General features: G+C 35.8%; 1 pseudogene; it reads right to left on the bottom strand.

The window, feature by feature from the left end:
• Nucleotides 1-19,555: 19,555 nt before the first annotated feature.
• LOC124994798 (septin-2-like) lies at nucleotides 19,556-21,731 on the bottom strand (annotated as a pseudogene).
• Between the last annotated feature and the right edge of the window lie 982 nt (nucleotides 21,732-22,713).

The following is a 22,713-nucleotide window of genomic DNA, read 5'->3' as shown; positions in this document are numbered from 1 at the left end:
AACCCAGAAACTCTGCTGCTATGGGGCTGGGCAACCCGATCACAATGGCATTGAGGTCATAAAATGTTTTCCACTAGGCCAGACCTGACAGACCAGCCCCTCAAGGACCTTGAGGTGGAGTACTTAATGGATGAAAGCAGTTTTATAGTAGACAGACTACATCTTCCTGGACATACAGTGGTCACTCTAGACTCCACCATTGAGGCAAAGCCTATGCCTCAGGGAATCAGCACAAAAGGCAGAACTTATCGCTCTGACCTGGGACTCCAATTGGCAGCAGGAATCTGTGTAAATATCTATACAGATTTGAAGTATGCTTTCACCACCCTGCATATTCATGGGGTCTTATATGAGGAAAAGGGGCTAATTAACTCAGGAGAAAAAAGGCATAAAATATGAGCAGGAAATTCTTAATCTTCTAGATTCAGTGTGGGCACTTAGGATAGTTGTGCTCATGCAAAAGGGGAATACTGTGACTGCTCAGGGCAGCTGAAAAGCAGAAGGAGAAGCAAGGTTAGCTGTCTGCAAGAAACAGGAAGGAAATCCAGACCCAGGTTTAAATGCCAACCTTCTGCCTGACCCTCTAGCAGAATGGGAGCCAGAATATTTCCAACATAAAATAATTGGGTTAAGACTGAAAAAGGAAGGCATCTCCCAGATAAATAGTGGAGATTTTCTGATGGCCACATAACCTTCTCTGAGACTCTAGCCCTGCCTTTATCAGACTTCCACAGGTGAGCACACAATGGCTGAACAGCACTTGAAACTACTCAGAGTCAGCATCTCTATGTCTCCTGGCTCACAAGCATACCCCAGATGAACTATGAACAGTACAAAACTTGGGTCTACAACAACCCTTGCCAGGGGCCATGGCTTCCACCAGGAATCCAAACTATAATAGGAACCCTTTTGAGGACTTGGAAATAGACTTCACTGAACTACCATGTTCATGGGGCTTTAAATATCTTTTGTTTTTTGTGTGCTCTTATTCTGGCTATATGGAAGCCTCTCCAACCTTCACTGAAAAGGCTAGAGAGGTAGTCAGGATGCTTCTCTGGGAAATTATTCCCAGATTTGGCTTCCCAATAGCCATTGACTCATACAATGAACCAGCTTTTGTGGGAGAGGTAATACAATTGTTGGCCAAGAGTTTAAATATCAGATGGAAGTTACATACTGCCTTTAGTCATAGTTCTGGTGAATTAGAAAGGATCAATAAGACTTTAAAGGCTCAATTAGGTAAGCTGTGTCAGAAAATTCATCTGCATTGGGATAGAATCCTTTCTAATGTACTGTTAAGGATTAGATCCATTCCCAACAAGAATACTGGATTCTCTCCCTATGAGGTAGTATATGGGAAGCTTCCTCTACTAATCAGGAGATTACAGGGATACTTAAGAGAAATAAAAGAATCATCATTGAGGCAACAGCTTCAGGCTTTAGGGAAAACCTTATAGACTCTCAACCAATGGGTCAGGGAAAAATTGCCAGTAAATTTGACTCCAGATACACACTCCGTCAAGCCTGGAGATTCAGTATGGGTTAAAGAATAAAATATTCAGCCCCTAAAACCTCTTTGGAAGTGTCTTTCACTGTTATTTTATCCACCCCAACTGCAGTAAGAGTTACAAGACAGGTCCCTAGAATGATTACACCAGGCTCAAACCCACAGCCATGGACTGATAGTGTACTCCTGAATCCACTGCACCCCTTAAGCTGACCATCCAGAGGAAGGAAACAATGGAGAAGCTTGAGGATCAGAAGGACAAAAGCCCCTGCTCTAGTTACTCTGGAAGCTGACTAGCCTGCACATGGTCAAAGGTTGAGGAAACTATAGCCCTGCTTCAGCCACTCATGGGCTGGCTGAGCAACGCATGGTGGAAGGTAAACTTCCCACTAGGACAAATGGACTTTTTCATCCTCTGAGATAGTTCTTATGCTGTAATACATTGCCACCCCTTACTTCTAGCCATATATATAGTTCTCTGCTTTGTTTTTGCTACAAGTTTGATAATGGTAACTCCTACTGACTAGACTCCTGGTAACAAAATTTTATTTATACTTTTTAAAATTGCTTGCATAGGTTTTTCTAAGGTTGGTTTAGTGTTATTTGTTTGACATTGTTAACTTATACTGTTCAGACCATATGTTGGCCTATCTCTTAGTTTGGTTTCCGTTGATAATCTTAGGGGCCTCTATCTCACTCCTGCCCTAATAATGGAAATCATGTGAACTATGTATATGTGTCTTTAACTGCCTGTCCATTGTCATCTATCTGGATGCAACAGTCTGAACTGTTGAACTTTGCACATATGTCCCCTTCTTCAGTCAGTAGGTAATCTAATGCCAAGTGGTTTGATAAGTAGTCACTCACATCTGGGTCTATTGAGTAACTAGGAAGTCAACTATATATAATCTGCCCCACCAGATAGATGCTATAATTGAATGACTATTTGTCTCTGAAAAAGACCTAAGGATCCTCTTGTATGAGAATCTAGGGCTCATTAGAAACTTAATCTAGGAGGTCAATAAGCTTGGAGTAAAGATGGCTACAGTCTTTGACTTCCTAGTTACTCAATAGACCCAGATGTGAGTGACTACTTATCAAACCACTTGGCATTAGATTACCTACTGACTGAAGAAGGGGACATATGTGCAAAGTTCAACAGTTCAGACTGTTGCATCCAGATAGATGACAATGGACAGGCAGTTAAAGACACAGCCAGCAATATAGGAAAACTAGCACATGTGCCAGTTCAAACCTGGAAGGGCATTGAAGCTTGGGATTCAATCTCACTATTTGGAAAATGGTTTTCAACTCTTGGTGGATTTCAAAGCTTAATTGGCATAGTAGGTATTCTGCTATTAACCTGTTTATTGTTTCCATATTTGACTCCTCTTTACATTAGAACTATTGGGTCTACGATAGAAACAGCTGTCAAAAGAACAACTAAGGTTATGACACTATATAAAGCATTAAGTCAAGAGGACCATGATGATCTTTGGTTTAAATAATTAAGTAAAGGTTGTCAAAGTGGGGAATGAAGCAGACCTGAGACTCCCCAACAAGAAAACCCTTGCCATAATTAAGCTTCTCCTCTGGTCAGAAAGAATTTTACAAAAAGTATCAACAGGAAGGATGTCTGCAGAGGGAATTGTGGTTTAAAACTTCCTCTTTCTTGTAAATGCCAGGTTTGCACACAAAAGGTATGATAAAGTTAAAGTCTATAAGCTTGTTGTACATATGATATTATCTAAGTTTTCTTGTGTAGAGCCTCCAACCCTCCCGTCCCCTCAACACTGGGTATAAAGTTCAAAGAATTTCTAGACTCATTGTCCAGAGGAGAATATTTTAGACTATTCAATGGACTCTCTGGACTTTGCAGTCAATAACCCTGCTTCCTGAGAATTCCGCAGGTGTCCAGTCTCTTCTGCCCTCCATCAAGAAGACCTGGCTCTTTTAATTCCTTCCCTGTCACTTTCCCCAACAAGGCAGTCTGCTCCTGGTTCTTAATGAATCTGGTGCTAGAAAATTCTTTTTTTTTTTTTTTTAAAGGAAACACATTTTGTCCCAATCATTTATACATTGATATGTAGTTCTTTCTGGTGGTCACTTGGTAGATGTCCAGTTTTATGCCATGTGAGAGAGTCCATGAAATATTTAGGATGACTATTGGAGCCCCTAAGTTCCAAACTTAAATGATGAAAAAAGATAAAGATCAACTCCATTTAAAATGATCTGCAGTTTTACTTATTGTGTCATTCCAAGCAATCACTTAAGTTCACAAGGCTGGTTTCCTTAAAAATGCAGGTAACAATTACTCTGGCTATTCAAATTGAGATGGGAATATAGTCATTGTCAACATAAAATATGAATTGCACTTTGAAATTCTTAAAGCTACAAAAAAGTGTACAAGATGATGAAAATCTTGGACATTCAAATTTTAGCAAAAAATATATCTATAATTGAAAAATTCAAATTCATACACACATGTAAAAAAGTGCTCTGCATTTAGTGATTAACACATAATAAGGAGAGTCTGAGAATGTTCTGTAGATAGAGAAGCTATTGGACAAATTGACAAGGAGTTTATGATTGATTCTTAGATAAAATGTTTGTAACTGTGATTGTTCTTGACTTTCTGGGAGATAAACTCAATGAGACAACTGAGAAAAACCTCATGAGGATCCAAGGAGAATGTGAACAGTTGCAGAATTTGGGGAAGGATGGCTTGAAATACCAGTTGGTTGCTTATACAAGTGTGCTAGCACTTGTGAGCAGGGCAGAATAAAAATTCCTTGGAGATAAAATACAAGTCAGCCTTAGTTATGGCAGTTCACAAACTGTGGGAAAGAATAAAAACACAAAAACCAACAATCTACATTGAATTGTCACATTAAATCCTCTATCAAAAATAAAGTTAGAAATGGGAAAAGATATAGGATTCTGGACAAACTGGTTCTCTGATGCTTTATTTTCTATTTGAAGTTGGTTTTTTCACTCCCAAATCAGGATCCCTGGATTTTGCCTTGTTTGGGGCTAGGATGGAGCAAACTAAAGGTCATTATCATTTCCTGAGAAAGAGATGCTTTGCTCAGGATTTGAGCCTACCTTAACTCTCGATTTGCTTAATATTAATATTTATTCCTTGATTGCTCTTGTGAGCATTCATGAATAATATGCAATTAATTCAGATTTTCTTAGTTATCATGCTAGTATTGATATCATGTTTGTTGATAGTGAACATCTTCCAAACAAAATATGGTTTAAAAAGTATGACTTTAATATTTCTGCCATCTTGCTATTAGTTGAGAATTTAAACCTAGTCCATTAAAGACCTGATTTTCCTTCATCTCATTGCCAACATGTGTCTATCAAATTCTCTCTTTAGTACAAACTAGAAAAGAATTTCAGTGACAAGTCAAGGCATTTGCTGCCAAGGAGCTCCACAGGTGAGACAGGACAGGCAAATCTAAGAGCTTCTGAGATAACCAAGAAATAAGCAAAAATGCAGAGCTATAGGAGGCAGGGTACAGGAAGATGGTGAGTGAGGAGACACTTCTCCACCATTTTCTGAGAGTAGGGAGCACATTTTACTTATTTTGACTTTCCTTGGAGGATCTGGGTTTCAATGGCTATTCCAGGGACAATAGAACCTGCTTTTATTCAGAATCAAATGTATGTTCTTTAAACTGTCTCATAAAGCTCTCAAAGATAGCCTTCTATCTCTCCACTGAAGAACTGATTTCTCTTGGCAAGGAAATGGGTACAGCTTTGTCTACCTCCTATACACTAAGTGAGGAGGTAGCCTGTGTTGATAGTTCGATGAGCATGGCCCATGTACCTAAAATTGATACCTATGCATGGGTGGATTTATCCAGATTAACCCAACTGCTGTAATGTGCAGGAACCAGAAGACTGTTTTCTTGAAGAGGTAGTTATATTTCTTTTCCACTGAGATTCAACTGGCATCTCTGGTCAAATAAAATCAAATAGAACTTCCCATGGAACTCTGCCTTCTCTGTGCAATGTCTTGAGAGCACAGTTGCTGTATAGCTCACCTGCAGACACCTCTCTTATTCAGGTGTTGGGTACTGACTCCTCCATGGGCACATGGAGTAAGGAAAGCTGTCCAGAGCCATGATAAGTATTTGAATGTAAGATAACAATTGCATATCATATTCCAGAAAAGTATTTGTGGGAAAAATGTGCAAGGTAGCTTGTGTTCAAAGTAGATCTACTCCTTAATACATCACTACAACAAAATAGAACTGAGAGTAAGAGAAAGTACAAATAGGTCGAAAGAATTAAAAACTGACTTATTGACTGTTTAACAAGGGACAAATATGTAAAAAGGTATATGATACAAAGAGTTGTCAGCAAATAAGTGAACAATGTTTTTCACAAAGAAGATGGAGAACAAGAATAATATGATTTCAATATTGGAGATAATTGGTCAAATTATGTTGCCTTATTGTGCACATTTTTGAATATGTAAGAACAAATCCCACCATGATGTCCAACTATGAGGCACCAATAAAAATATGGAAAAAAAAAAGAATAAGATTTCCCTGAGGTCAACATGAAAGAGGCTAATCAAATGACATTGATTGTCCTTTCATATGCATGGAACATGTAACAAATTCTTTCACATTGGAATTGAGTAGTGACTTGAATGCAGTTTCAGAACAACGATGAGGGTAGACGTGACACAAATGTGTGAATTAGGCCAATGCAGGACTGTTGGGAGTGAGGTTCTGTGGTGAACTGGGTGGTCCATGATCTATCTAATGACATGAAGATTAAAGTTGTTTAAAAACCTTTTTCAGCACACAGTAAACAACTGGAATATCTATGCAACTGATCAACCAGTTTTAATAATGTGTATGTTAGATAGAGCAATTGTAGAGGGAACGACCTCTTGCATTATGGAGTGGTCATACAACCTGACCTCTGTCAAATGGATGTTTAGGTTAGAGCTCAGACCTCAAATTTTACATCAAATCTTTGCTTTTTATTGAATTAGAAAGTTAGGAAATGAAAGAGTGATAATAGTGACTCAATTGAATTGTCCCTATCGCTGGCTATCGTGTTATCCCAGTGTTTGGAATAAGGCAATTTTTACAGTGTTAATACTTATATTTACTCTGAACTTCCCCTACTTTTAGCCTAGTCTGCAGTAGGAGAACAACCTAGAACAAAAAGATGTTAAGCACAAATACGTTAAAATTCTTAGTAAGGAGGGGATAAGTGGATCTTCTTAGAATTTACCATTGCTGTTCATTTTCTCGTTAATATTTTGATCTGGAATAAAGGGTAGTGATCACGGTCCAGTAATATTGATATTATAAACACTATTTTCATTATTTACAGGCAATTACTTTCATTTATTTAGTTAAATGAAAGTGCTTTTGAAATAAAATCGTGTGGCTTTAATTGATCAAGAGTTTACATTTTTTCCTTTAAACATAAGCCTAAAATGTTTTAAGAAAATTCAGTAGAAAAACAGAATTACACTGTCAGAAATTTAAGAACACCTTTGCATTTCAACACAGAATATTATAAAGCAAAGCATATGAAGTTTACGATAACATAAGATATTTTAGCATTATTTTTAAATAGCTGTAGCTCGAGATCATACAGGATCATTCTCTTGAAGAATAAAGCAGAAAGGTAGAGGTATCTTTTTATACAAAATGTGGGTAACAGAAAAAATGGGAAATATTGGTACTTTTTCAACATGAGGACACTAAGATTTGGTCTGTACTCTTTGATTGTAGTCCTAACCTGTGAAATTTTCTGTTTCAGGGGTAAACACCCCTTGAACAGCAGGTGTGTATGTCCAAGGGTTTGTTTAACTTAAAGAGATGCAATATCTACCAGTTTCCACACAAAAATGGCCCGTTCAAAGTTCTATGACCTGTGGCATGTAAGATAATCCAATCAGGGCAACTCTGGTGATGCTCTGTTTAAAATTTCAAAGGTTACCATGCGTGGGCTTTAGAATTTGTTTAGAGAAGCAGTGATAACCTTCACTTCCTTTTAGCAGAAGCACAATTTTATTAATTTGAGACCCAGGTTTGAATCATTAACGTTTACCTTGAGTTTCAGGTAATCATGTAATTCTGCTTCAGGTTACTTGGTTCTTGAAGCTGGGTGACTCTATCTTGTTTGCTTTTTTTTAATGCTCCACCACTTTAAATTATCTTTCTACAATTTCATATTAATTCAGATTATTCAACTTAATGAAAGGTGACTGAATGCGGTTAATAGTAATCCTTGTTGATCTCCTTGTAAGTGATAGGATTGGGCTTGTGACTTGATTGCTAAACTCAAGTTTAGGCATTCATGATTTTGTTGATGAAATGGAAATAGATCTTAATTTCATCTTATAAACTAGATATTCCACCTTTAATTCGAAAGGTCTTTTGTACACCAGTCAACAAGCACTCATCTTTCAAAGAAAATTTTAAAGATAAATTGGTTGAGATTGAAACTCATCAAACTCTTAAATAGTGGTTTAATGTGCAAGAACACATACTCAATGAGTACCTTCAATTTTCTCATTCAGGCTCCCCCTTCCCATTTTTCATGTGATAAAGTTCTCAGTTTCTGAAAGACAGATTTGCGTTTCACTTTATAATGTGTAACAGAACCACAATTGTTATTTTCTATTAGTTGTGATCTCCTTTCATTCTTTCACATGATATAAAAATAAAGCTTTCTTTATTTTGGCAGATGTTCTGACAACCTTTTATTTGACAAGTGTATTTAACATACACATTTCTTGGATTTTGGGGTAGTATTAGTAAATCTACTCTTCTATGGGTAACCTATTTTAAATGAATACTAGGATAATGAGAAGATAGTAGAGTTCAACTTAGAAGAACCAAGTTTTCATCCTGACTGGATAGATTACTAACATATTAAGCTGGGCAAGTTTGTTCTTCTTGCTGGGCTTTCCTCATTGCCTTCAAGTGCTGTTGGAAGAATTGTATTCAATGTTATAGAAGTAATTTTATTGCATAGATTGTAGTATTACAGTTCTTGTTAGGTTGTGAAATAAAGGACTATTGACTGTTTAATTAAATTATGAGGATCATATTTTGAGCAAAATCAATGTCAAACAAAAGATTCCTTTTTTCTGTGTGAATTTAAATGGGAAGACTTAAAATGTAGAACGCTAAATCATATGTATGCTGTTATCTTTATTTTGAAAGTGTTATGCAATTATCTTTTTCTGAAGATAGTATTGAAAAGAGTAGAATTATATAAAAATTTAGTTTGACTCAGAAGATTTAGATGGTCATTTGCCATATGTACAGGAATCAAGCCATTTCTGAAAGCAATAATTTGATCATTTAAAATACTTTGGGTAACATTTCTCTCTATTAAATGTATTTATTTTGTTCCAAGGAGAAGAAACAGTAGAAAATCAGATATTTTTCTAAAAAATAATTTTAAAAATTTTATTTAATTTCAGGAAACACTTGTTGCATAGGTGCTCACTTATTTAAGAAATACTTATTGAATGTGCAGAATTTTACCCAATGGAGATAAAGTAAGAATTAAGATGGGAAAAGTTCCAATCCTCAAAGAGCCTACCGTCTTCAGTGAGAAATGTTTTATAATAAAGGATAAGGTCCATTGAAGGTTTTGAAGAGGAAGATGGAAATTCAGAGTATAATAAGAAGGATACTCCAGGGAAGATCTGAATTCTTCTTGAGACTTCCATTTTCAAAATGTAATAGCAAATATTATTATAAAGTCTTATGGGATTTCAGTGATGTATGTCACATGTTTACTCACTTGCCTGTTGCCTTTGGTTAATATTTAGGGAAACTCAAAGAGTTCTAAGGGCCTTAAATGATCAGTGTTTATCATGTGGATACAGTATGTCATTTCTGTGACTCTAAGGCATGCAACACAGAGGAGTAGTTAAGAGCTCTGATTTTGAAATAAAAACCATCTTTCATTTAAACGTGAATTGAGTTGAATTAAATTCTCCTAAATCGTGTCCTGACTTCATTAGCTTTACAATTTCTTTGTTGGAATAGAAAGCTTGCTGAGGTAACCACATTGCTATAATTTAGTTTTATAATTCCTTAAATTAAGACCAGACCATCGGAATACAGTGATCTATAAATTTGACGTATATTCAGAATTGATAAGAGTATATGAGAATGTACATGTGATCTGAGATACTAAAATCAGATTATCAATGTTAAGTTGGAATAATTAATTATTTAAAGCAGTCAAGCAACTTTTTTTGTTAGATTTCCCCAGAAAAAGTTAAGGCTATATATTTCTAAGAACAGGGTCATTTAGATTTATACTCTTGTACCAAACTGACTAGCCTGAATAATCCTGGTGAATGGAAATAAATATGATTTGAAAAGATGACCTTTAAGATGTCACAGTTCCTTAATCTCAGATGCACATTTGTTTTATCACTGTAACATTTCTAAATTAAGATGCTCTTTCAATTGATTTTTAGTGTTTTGCATCTTTTACTTTTTTTCCCTCTCTTCCCAACAGTTATTAAATTGATCCTTTTTTTTTTACAACCAATAGCATATTAAAATTGAGGAATAATGTACATCCAGTGGAGTGTGATATGATCAGTTTTCATTTTCTAAAAGATACTTAATTTAAAAAACAAACAAATTGAGTAGCTATTCCCATGGATTACAGGCATGTGCCACCACGCCCAGCTACAACTGCAATAGCAATTTCACTTGAATATTTTTGAAAGAAGACCCTATGCTGGTCCTTGTCTGCTTTCTCTCACAGGACTAATGATAATGTTTGTTAAAATTCACTGAGTGTCAATTTGTGCCAGGTACTGTTTATATTGACATGTATTAACTAATTTAGCCCTTATAGCCCCTATTAATTAATATTATCCCTAATTATCAGGATAGAAAATCAAGGTTTATAGTGTTGAAATAACTTACCCAATTCCACACAACTAGTAAGTAGTGGAGTTCGTATTTGAATTTGGGAAGTCTATTTTCATGTCTGTCCTCTTAACAAATGCATAGTAATATCTCATATGGTACCTTGAAGAGACACTTGAAATAGTGGAAAATATAGCCCACACTAGACACACATTTGAATGAACTCCGTGAATAAATAGGAAAGAAATAAAAATGCAGGTGCAGCTTCGGGTATATATCACACACATACTATTTTTCTTAAAGTAGCAAATTAATATAAAATAGTGGGTTTGATTTCAGATTTATTGTGAGAATATCTGAAATTTGAAATTGTCATAGATACTTATAAAAATTCAAATTAAATATATTTTTAACTGGTTAATAAAAACAAAATATGCTCATTAATGGGATATCATATAATGTAGTAATACAGGTATACATGGTGTAATGTTTAAATCTGGTTAAACACACATACACACTCACACACACACTGTGTGTCATATAGTGTTTCTGAAGGTTTCTAGTACCTCACTGTTTAGGGGGAGACAAATAATAACAATAACCAATTTACTGCATTAAACCAAATAGTTCATACTATGATGTCTACAATGTTAATTATCACAATAAACAAATTATATGATCAGTTATTGCCTATAATAAAAACATCAAGCTTGCAAAAGGTTTACATTTTCAAATGGTTTACAGGGAGAAAACAGAAGTGATATAGGATGTGATGATTATGAGGGAAGAGGAGAGAAGACAGAAATAAAGATTAAAGGAAGAGTGAAAAAGAACAATAGAAATTGGCTGTTAGTGGAAGAAAAGAGAGAATCGAGGAAAACAAGTAGGAGTAAAAAAATATATAAAGTTAAAATTTGTAAAAAATTAAAAATAAAAATAAAAGAATACAAAACAAAACTAAAATATAATAGTCAGACATCCTAGTTCACAAGAAACTAATTCATGTGAACAAACTGGCCTCAAAAATGCTGGAGATGAGAAAAAAAATCAGGGAACTGTATAAATGTCCATGTGCCATTAAGATCAGAATTAGGAAAAAGAAAAGAAAAAAAAAATCTTGATGAAAAGTTAAAGAATTCTTTCTGTTGAAGTTCAAAATTTTCTCAGCTTCTCTTCTCAGCAGTTTTAGGCGGGGTCTTCTGCAGTGTGATGCTCCACCCTCTGGATTGCTGGAGTGAGAGAGGTAATCCCACAGGCGGAGCTCCTGGAGGCAGGGTATAGGCTGAGGCAGCTCCAGGCTCTTCATGGATGCCAGTTGGTCTGGAAATTTTAAACCAGACCACCTCCAGCTCCCAGTACATATTGCCATGCTGGAGGACTTTACCCCAAGGATTCCTCTGTGCTCCACTTGTGTGGTGGGAGACCGAATCCTTAGTCTCCTATATCATCTGCCGACCCCATGTTTTCTAGTCTGGGGTTCAGTCTCCAAACAATTTCTTTCACCCCCTGCCTTTCCAAGTTCCCACCTAGATGTGTCTCCCCCAGATGGTCCTGTGAGCAGTCAGATTGGAAGGGGAGAGGTAGAGCTGGGTGTGTTTCTACAACCAGTTGTCCCCTGTGTAAACCTCTCTCCATTTTTTATTTTCTTCTGGTCATTTAAGCACACTCTATGTCATGCAGCATGTGTTTATTGGGCCTATATTTTGGGGCAAACTCAGGTTTGCCAGGAATTGGATTCCCCATGCTGTAGCTGCAAATTGGTTCCTTCCTTTGTCCTCCACATACTGCCTGGAGAGATGGTAGCTTCTTTCTGCATACCCTGATATCGTGCAGCATGTCCTTCGACTTCTTTGGGCAATATCTTTGGTCTCTAAATGCTCTGTATCCAGACACATCTTGGGCCTCCCAAAAATGTGGGTTACTTTAATTCCTTTATCCCTCTAATATGCTCACAGGGGAACCTGTCTGGTTGGAGCTTCTGGCCCTGCTGTGGCAGCAGCTGTGCTGCTGGGGACTTCTTTTCTTTTTGTTATTATATCCAACCTCCTGTTGGATATAAATAGCCTGGTCTGCTTTGAATGTCCAACTTTAGGTTCCAGTAAAGTACACCCACTTCTTCTAAGTTCTCTCACTTTGTGAAGAAGCTGCTTGTCTACTTTCTTGGTTTTATGCCATGGAGCAGCTAGGAATTTGACCTCCTGTCTTCTGCCATTTTGGATGTCCTGCTGGTGATATGTTCCAATGATTTTTTTTTTATTTGATTATTGATTTCTTCATTTCAAGGATTTGTTTGTTTGTTTTCAGACTCTCTATCTCTTTACTGAAGTGATCTTTTGTTACCTGTAATTGCTTCCTTACATCATCCTTTACCTCACCTATCAGTTTAACTATGTACATCTAAATTCCTTCTCTGACATTTCCTCCATTGTGGTGTCAATGGAATCTGTTTTTGATGTATTTTGGTTTGTTTGAGGCAATTTGTTCCCTTTTTTTTTTTTCAGGTTGTTTGTATGTCTACCCATCTTAACAATTGTTTTTTGAGGCCGTAGAATTTCTACCTTGTGGAATTATAGTGTCCCTGAAGGTTTTTGGTATCTCAGAGTTTAGGGGGAGATAGTAACAAAAACTGATGCAAACAATTTATAGCATTAAACCAAATAGCTCTTGCAATCTACAATGTTGGTTTTTACAATACTGAGAAATGATATGATTAGTTATTACCCTTGGTGTCAGTAATTTACATAAGGTTTTACAATCACATGATGACCAGGGATAGAATAGAAGTGATGTAGGATGTGAGGATTATGAAGGAGAAGGAGCAAAAATAAAGGTAAAACATTAAATAATGAGTGGAAGAGATAACATTAGAGGTTGGCTGTTAGTGGAGGAAAAGAGAGAAGGAGAGTCAAAGGAATTTGATAAGTGAAAGAAAAAATAAAATTAAAAACAGAAATTTTTTTTTAATTTAAAGGTAAAAGAAAAAAGAAAATGTGTAAATGTCCATCATTTGTCAATCAGTACACATTTAAAAACAAAACAAACAAAAAATATGTGCCAAAAGCAAAAACAAAGTGGCAAAATAGTCAATGAAAGATTTTTTAAAATTTTATTTTATTATTATTATTTTTTGTCTGCACTGAACTGCCTTTCCTTTTCTCAGCTTCCCTTCTCAGTCAGATGGTGTGAGGAGCTGTGGAAGGTACTGGCAGTTTGGCTCCCTAAGGATTCTCTTTGAGATCTGTTGCTGCAAGTGAAGCTCCCTGGGGTGGGGATTTGTGTGGTTATTTACCCAGGTGTTTTTTATGAGGGGTTTTTCAGGCACTAATGGATCAACTTGCTTCTAGGACTATATCCCACTGCTGTCCACAGGGCACTGCCTCAGGAAAGAGGGAGTTGGTCCATCACCAGTTCTGTTTTTGAGGGATATTGAGTGTTTTTGTTTTTTGGACTCTCAAAGAGTGTTTTTGAGCACTGAACTCAATCACTCTGTCCCATTCAGTTTCTCCCAACTGCTCATCTTGCTCACTGCTGATTTAATGGAGTGGAGAAACAAGTCTCAGACTTTCTCTGGTCTCTCTGATCTGTAATGCTCTCAGGCAATATGATTTCCATGCCAGAGATTCTCCTGCTTTGCTAGGCACACTTTAGATCTCATGGTTGGCATCTGCTGGATTCACATGCTGGTTTCCACTTGGAATTCCTGGATCCAAGCACTAGGTCTGAGCTCTGCTGCTTTTACTTGGAGATTTTTGTCTGTGCTCCCTGTGTGTGGCTGGCTGACCCTGCCTTTTGTGTACCAGTTTATTTGGCCAAGTAGCCTCTGAGCAGTCTGCCCCTCTGACCCTGGGGTTCCCCACACCAAGGTATTCCAGGACTTACAGATCTTTTCAGACCTTTCCTTTTCTTTTTTCTCCACCCCTAGTTCCCACCTGCAACTCAGCTCCAATTCACTTCCTTAGCCTTGTTTGGTGTATCCCAACTTTTCCAAGTTTAAAGGCTTTCTGTTCAATATTGAGTATCAGTGGGGGTATTCTATCCCTTTTCACTCACCTTGAGGAGAAGTAATTTCCTTGCTGCTTGAGTCCCGAGTCCTGGAGCTGTGAACACCGCCACTTCCAGCTAATCTGCCATCTTTCTGGTTTGCTTAAATCTTTTATCAAACATATAGAAATTGCACATCTTTGATCCTCCTTACTTCCCTCAGTACTCTGCCAACTCATTCCATTTCTGCAGGCAAAGTTCTTTCACAAGTAAAAATGAACTCGGTGACAAATGTGAAATTCAACAGTCTTTAATTTTATAGGTTGCTAAAAGGTTAGAACTCACAAATCTCATTTATGCGAGTCCTAACTTGTATTCTACATGCATAGTAACTTATAGTGTTGCAGTATAATTATCTCCCACTTTTCTTGAACTGTGGGCTCCTTGAAGTCAGGGACTGTGCCTTATTAACTCTTTGCATCTTCAGAGTCTAGTAGGACACTCAATAAATTTTGAACCTGAAGAAGAATAAGAGACACAACTGAAAAGTATGAAACTTTATTTAGTTCCTCCTGTTCTATCAATAAAACACTTGTTCTTAAATAGTTACCTAACTGTTTACTTCACATTTCTCAATTATTTACTCTGTAGTTGAATGAGTTCAGTGTAGTTTCTAGCTGCAGACTTGAACATGTAGATGTTATATATCTCCGTGCTATATGAGTCAAATTGTATTAAATTACATTTAAAGCAATAATCCAAACCAAGTGTTTGCTGTGATGTCAGGACAATATTTGCTTTAGATACCATAATTTCTGATGTGCTTTTCTTCTCTCCAACATTCCATATATCTGTGAACTCCTTTTTGCAGCTATACAATACAGATGTACAAAACAATACAGCTATACAATACAGTCATTATAAGACATTAAATGTAGAAGGGCTAAAATAATTTTAATGCACAAATAAATAAATAGTGTAAATAAAAAATTAAAATTGCATTGAAATAGTAATTATATGTATTTAAACTACTTGTTTAAGCTATTAATGCTAAATATACTTGCTGTTACAACTATAAGTCAGAAGAAAGCATTTCGAAAGGATAGCATCATTATTAACATCTTATGTTACTGAAATTAGTTCTTAATTCTATTTGAATGTGTACTTGTCACAGTGTATTAAATGAACTATTTTTGCAAAATACCTTCCAACCCATATTATTATTCTAGTAAGAGAATTTTTAGAATTTTAGAATAATAAGTACTATATTATTCTTATAAGACTTTTTTTTCTGTTCCATGTCTATATAATTAAAAACTAGTTTGAACAATTCAAAACTTATACATACGATAATAATATTTAAAAATCACTTTAAAACATTTACATTAAGTAGTTTTACTATAATTGAGCTAGAGATGAATTTTTCACATAATTAAAAAAAAGAGCATAATAGGCCACTTATTTATTTAGTCTATTTTTAAAATGTTTCAAGGTTCTTTTTAGATAAATAATCCATTTTTCAATGTTAGCCCATATGTAGCCGCTTGAAAAGTTATGAGAATTCCATGACTTACATTCCCAGCTTCAGCAGGGTAGCAGGTTGGGAAGGATTTAGCTAAGGACTAGCACTAGAAGATCACAAAACACCTAACAATCTCTAAATCTTTAGAAGAAAGTGAGGAGGAAAACATTCTTTTACCCCCGTTATTAAAATATTCTGAGTTCGATCCACTAAAATTTAAGGAGAGGAACATTGTAGCTATTCAACCGTAGTACGAGTTATTAAAATTTACTTTTATAACTTTAAACTTCTTTTAGTTCGTAAGTGTCTTGAATTGCATTTGGAAAAACATGGAATGTGAATAGATTCTCAACAGTGCATTCACTTTTCATTTCTTAAAAATGTTAAGCTGAGCTGTATAGGAAGTAATGCCTGCAAAACAACTGTGCAGCTTAGGAATGGACAAGCTCTCCAACTTGAGTCCCAGTTCCCAACTTGTTATATTCTTTCCTACCAGTTTTCTCACATGGGAAGCATGGAATCATGAAATATTCATGGGAGAAGGATCCTTAAGGATAATTTGATCCAATTTGATTCATATGACATTGAAATATACATAGATCTACATATCCAAGGCTGAAGCTAGAAATTATGCTGAACTGAAACTACAGAGTAAATAATCAAGAAATTTGAAGGAAATGGATAGGGAATATGAGTGGAAATAGACGAAAATCTGAGTCTCCATCTAAAATGAGAAAAGGGCAGAAAAAGGGAACCTTTCACCAAGGAAGGTATGGGGGAATGGAAATTAAAAGGAGGGACAAGTCAAAATGGTGATTTTGTGTGCATGTGTGTGTGTGTGTGTGTGTGTGTGTGTGTGTAAATATCCAGACAGTAGTAAAATATTAGTTTAAATAAATATAAAATTGTTGTGTAAAATAAGTGTTTTCAAATTACAATTCTATAGGTACAAATTATCTTTTCGCAAACAAGCAACTATCAGCAAAAGCATGCATTTAGATTTGAGTAGCAAAACAACAGGGGACTAAGAAGTGTGGCACTGTAAGCCCTCTTACCCATCATAACCATTATTAGGTGGCAGTTCTTTCAACCTGCAGGTTTACTCAAACATACATAGGGTTTTCATTGATCACTTGAATATTTATTTTTCTTTTTTACAGGTTTTTTTTCCTAGCAAAGTTAATAAATGTCAAAATAACTCAAATAATTGACTCTGCATGGATGTACCCTGAAGTCACGTAAGACTTTTCTTGGTCAGAACTTCACACAATGAGCGTAAACATATAGTCTTTGACCATTCACAATTACGCAACAATGAAGGGGCAAAGTTAGACCAGCAGACTATTTTCTGTAGTACACCTTTGTAAGTAATATTTCTTGATCAACACTGACTTTATTTTATATTTCCTGGTCAAAACAGCAACAACAAAAATTGCTTTCTCATTCTTGAGTGAAGCATTTTCTCCATCTCAATTTTGCTGTAGCAAATGATAGTACTGATTCAGCACGTGCCTCCTCTTAGTGAGTTGTCTCCTTTCAGCAGGCCCTCTCGGTGGTCGAGTTTCCTAACACTAATATAAATGATTTTAAAAAAAGTGATCCCTGAAGTGTGTCACAGGGAGACACTGGAAGAAAGGGCAGGAGAGGGGAAGGACAAGGCCACAGTGCACAGTGGGCATCTGTTGATCAGCTTACGCTGCAGATTTGAAATGTCTTTCATTCTTCTTCTACACATGGAGAAAATCATGCTCCACAGATGAAGAAAATGACAATGACTGAAAATAGAGGAGACAGTAGTCTGCACTGTGATTTAAAAATGACCACTGCTGTTTTCCTCCTAACAGAAAAATTACTCCATAAGGGAACAGTTAGAGGAAATCCAAGACAGGGAGAACTGGTAGGCATTTGGGCTTCCTGGAGAGTGGGGCTTTGGGAGCAGGAACTCTGTTCAGGGACAAGTCTAGGTTCAGGAACATGACTACCAAAGACCCCAATTTCCATTGCTGAGGGGGATCTTGTACATCTTTGGATACAGAAAATGCACTAAGAGTGCAGTATGAAATACAAACAGGGTGATTTCTGAACAGGTCAACTGCCAGTTTTCCTTAAAACAGTATTTTCTAATTTAGTTGAGTAAAAATAGTTTGTGGACTTAATTGCAGTATGAAAACTGGAGCTCATAGCTGCTTTGGTTTTCTTCATAGCACAGTAGTATCAGTTTTACTGGAGAATACTAAATAAATTTGCTTGTGGTATATATTCTACAGAGTGGTTTTAAAAATTACCTAGTATGAGAATCTAGAGACTTAAAAAATGTATTCGTAAAAGTGTGCTTTTAGAACTATGGAACCAACCTAGGTGACTTCAACAGATAAATGGATTAAAAAAATGTAGTGTATATATATGATGGAATATTATTTCACCTTAAAGGGAAGAATGAAATTATGGCATTTGCTGGTAAATGGATAGTACTGGAGAATATCGTGCTAAGCGAAATAAGTCAATCCCACAAACCAAATGCCAGATGTTTTCTGATATGTGGATGCTAATTCACAATGGGGGAGGTGCTAGGGAAGCATAGATTTACTTTAGGTAGAGGGCAGTGAAGGGAGCGGAGGGGGTAAGGGTTTGGTAAGAAGGATATTAGAATGAATCAGACATTATATATGTATCCCATGTACATATATAACTCTATGACTGGTGATATTCTACATAGTGTATAAGCAGAAGAGAAATTATACTCCATTATATATGATGTACCAAAGTGCATTCTACTGTCATGTATAATGAATTAAAACAGAAGAGTTTTAAAAAGCCATTTAAGTGTAAACATTTATCTCATTACATAATTCTATTGTATTTTATTTCACTAACAAATCTGCATTTGTATATATGAAGTAATGTTATTGTTATAGCAGCAAAACTGGTTTTAGATGTTGTATACAAACATAAAATGGAGGAAGTTAATCGTCTCTATGTGGTGTGACTTGATATGTAAATAGTTTAGTACCAAGTTAGCACAGTTATTTTTTTCAAAAACTATCTGTTTTAGTTGTAGATGAACACAATACCTTTATTTTATTTATTTGTTTTTATGTGGTGCTGAAGATCTAACCCAGTGCCTTACATGTGCTAGGCAAGCAGTCTGCCACTGAGCCACAAGCCCAGCCCCAGCACAGCATTTTATATCACTAGATATATGTCTCTACTACATAGGGACATTCTGGGTAAGTCTGAGTGTTCTAGATGTAAATCAAGAATGCCTATCGATGTAATTCTTAGGCCAACTAAATCAAAGAAATTCAAAATGAACTATACATTCTGAGTGATTCTTGGAAATCAGTTCTAACATTGGTGATTAGAAAGAAGAAAAAAGGATTAGGAAGAAGAAAAAAGTTCCCTTTCCAAAATATAACACAGCAGTGAAATATAAATGTTAAAGTACTTCGTAGTAGGAAAAAAAAAAAAAAAACCACCATGTTTGAACCTAAAAAAAAAAAAAAAATTTAAAATTCAGACAGAGGAAAATGTGGATGAGCACCTGTCCAGCAATCTCATGAAAACTCAGAGCTGTAGTACTCATTTGAGATGTTGTCTTCTTCCTTAGTGTGTGACATCCCAGGTTCCCACCTGGCCATCCCTGCCCTGCATCTAGAGTGCCTGCATCTTTCCAATCATCATTTGCAGTGGCAGAGCTCAGCTTTCTTTCCTAGCAAGATGCAGTTTTCATTCAGATTGTAGTTCTCCACTTTCCTGCCTCCTCTTTTAAGCCTCTCAGAATGGAAGTTTTCACAGTGAAGGTCCCGGCTCACTCCCTGGACATCCATTATGTTGGTGATGGGAATTGTTCTCAGCTCCAGAAAATTGTGTTCTGAGTTCTCCACCTCCACTGTACCTATGGGTAGAAGTGACCTCTGACTTTCTTGCCCTTGGTTTCTAACAATGAATTGGATCCAACCACAGAAGGTGGGATACTGACCTTAAGTCTAGTCTTCTGTTTAAAATCTTTATCTTCTTCTGACTCTGCATCAGGCAAGTGATGGATCATGGTACTATTTGCTTCAGTTCATCCAGAAACCTGTTGTTTTTTTCAACTGCTCCAGTTCCTTTTGAGTGAGAATGGGGACTTTTGCAATGACTGGCACCCCTATTGTGCACTGCCTTCATAAATGTCACTTCTGAGGGCTTAACTTCCCAAATGATGAAATAAAACAAAAGCAACAATACTCTGAGTTAAGGGTGATGTGCTGTCTACTCAAGCCCCTCTTGTCATGCTGGTGCCCTTTACACTCTCATCAATGCAGGAGATAACCATCTTAAAATAATTTCTGCTGTTGATGGCATCACCATAGCTGAGTGTGTTCAACAGTGTAAGGCAAATACTGAGTTCCTCTACCACTGACCCCATTCAATCTCAACAGTTGAATTTGGACAGTTCTTTCCATTTTCTCTGCAGTCCCAGGTATGATTTTTTCTGGGCAGAGGTCAGTAAGAAATAGGTTGTTGAGGGTTGATTTCTTAGTCTTGAAAACCATCTTTGTGAACTTTTTGTTCTTCTTCACTCATTTTCCATGAACTTGATTTGGAATATTGCAAGTCTAACACAGTCATTTTGGGATACATAAGTTGAACTGGTTGTTAATTAGACATCTTTCAAAATATTTCCTCTCTCCGTGGACCAGTTAAAGAATAGGTGACTATTGACTGTACCATAAACTCGCCCTTCTATCTTAGTTTTTGTGATATAAACTTTTCTCTTTCTCATTGGCAATGAAACATTCAGTAAATTCTGTATTTCTCACTAATACAAGTGGATATTTTGGAAGCATTAATGACTTATGGGAGTCATGTGGGCAAATCTGATGTTTGGATAACAATTTTTATGTGCTTTGAAAAAGTCTGTATAAGTTTATAGATTTTGGGCAATTGTCTTATTTTGGGGGGACATATATCTCCATAAGTGAATATGAAATTAAAATTCTCATTATGTTTCCAATAGTTAGTTTGATTCTTAGATCTTTTACTTTTCTATCCTTCAGTAATTTTTAGAAAATACTTCAGGCAATTACGATAGGTGGGGTCTGCATATGTTCATTATATCTCAAATGAACGCTAGCAAAAGATTTTCCTTTCTCCCAGCTTCTCTCTAAACAAACTCAAATTTCCTGTTTTTTGGAATAAGTTCAATGTTTTTTTTTTTTTTTTTTTTTTTTTTTTTTTTTTTTTTTTTTTTTTTAGAAAGTCCCTTAAAATGCTGAGGATGTATTAGACATTGTTGTCATATTTCATGACCATGTTTCACTTTATTTCCAAGAGGAAATCCATAGGTAGTAATCTCTCTCAGAGGGATGTGGCATAAAGGCTGGGCTAAGAAGATTTCCTGGTGGAGGGCAAGCCTGGTTTGAATGACTCTGTGGAGAGGCTTGAGGAATCCCAGGGTGGAAGGAGGGTGGAAGATTGAGGTGGGAAGGAAGTGGGACTAGCCCAATGAGATAAGTTGTACACTTCCAAAGTTCCCTTTTCCATCTTGTCAAAAGAATGAAAAACAAAGAACAAAAGGAATAAAGACCTAAGTTTAATTCTCAGGTATATTTGCTTTTCAATTGGGGCATTTTTTTTTCTCTTGTAAGTGATTAATGCACAATTACACTTTCCAAATAAAGTAGTTTTCTTAACTATTCTCTATCTTTAAACCTCTCCGATAAACATGAGAAAACATTTAAAAATCATTGGAACTATATTTTCTATTAGGGAAACTAGATTAAACCATATTTAGAACTAAACCATATTTAGAACTCTTACCTTAAATATTTGAATTTACCTTCATACCAACATTCTTTGATGATTTACTAAATACAGAATCTAAAAATGTAAGGAACAGTATACTTAGAAACCAACAAGGATGTGGCTTTATTCCTCCCAGTATAGAATGTACATGCAGAATTCACACCAGGGTTTTCAGAGAAAAATGCTGGAATTCTTACTTTGAGAATCTACATAAGGCAAATGTTCTCATGTTTCTTATTAACTAATATGAATTTTAAGTATGCAGAAAGAGTTAAGAATTAAGTATTTTAATTTCTCAATTATCCATTAATCATTATTAAGGATAAACACATACAAATCACCATGTTAGTACTGTTAAGGAAATATTCTTTCAGGTGTTATCATTTTGTATTTTAAGGCTATTCGATCTGCATTAAATAGAGGAAAATCAATTCAAAGTTCCTATTCTATTGTAATGAATCTTATTTTAAAGGCTTTTGATATTTATCATTGTATTGCGTAATACCTTTTTACAATACTAAGTAGATAAGTATTATTTTTGTTTGTTAAATGAAAAAAAAGTGTGAAGTATATGTGACAAAGACCTGAATTTGTGAAGAAGTAAATATATTCAATGATGAGAACTGGATGCTTGCTTATTCATCTGGGTTTACATCAGGAAAAGACTAGGTTTGGCCCTGGACATCAAATAAGTATCACCCATTCCTTGTAGCAGATTAAAGGAAAAATTCATAATTTAGCAATGGAAGAATTATTTTCTCTATTTAGGAGTTTAGGTCCATTTCCTTTTTTCTTTTCCATTATAAGTTTTCTGGATTTTTAAAAAGTAATTTTCTCCAATGGAAATAATTCCATAAGCAAATATTCTTTAACTTTTGTTCATCTGTGGCCTGAAAGACAAGGCTGGTATTCCCTTTCAGGACTCCCTCGAGTCACTGAAAACAAAAACAAAATCAAACCAATAAACAAAAAGAAAAACAACAATAAAACTCCTTTGTCTATTTCATCTATTCTAGCTCTTC

The sequence above is a fragment of the Sciurus carolinensis genome, chromosome 10, assembly GCF_902686445.1.
Source record: "Sciurus carolinensis chromosome 10, mSciCar1.2, whole genome shotgun sequence".
Classification (NCBI taxonomy): domain Eukaryota; kingdom Metazoa; phylum Chordata; class Mammalia; order Rodentia; family Sciuridae; genus Sciurus; species Sciurus carolinensis.
The sequence above is the reverse complement of the archived record's forward strand: the minus strand, read 5'-3'. Positions and strand labels throughout refer to the sequence as shown.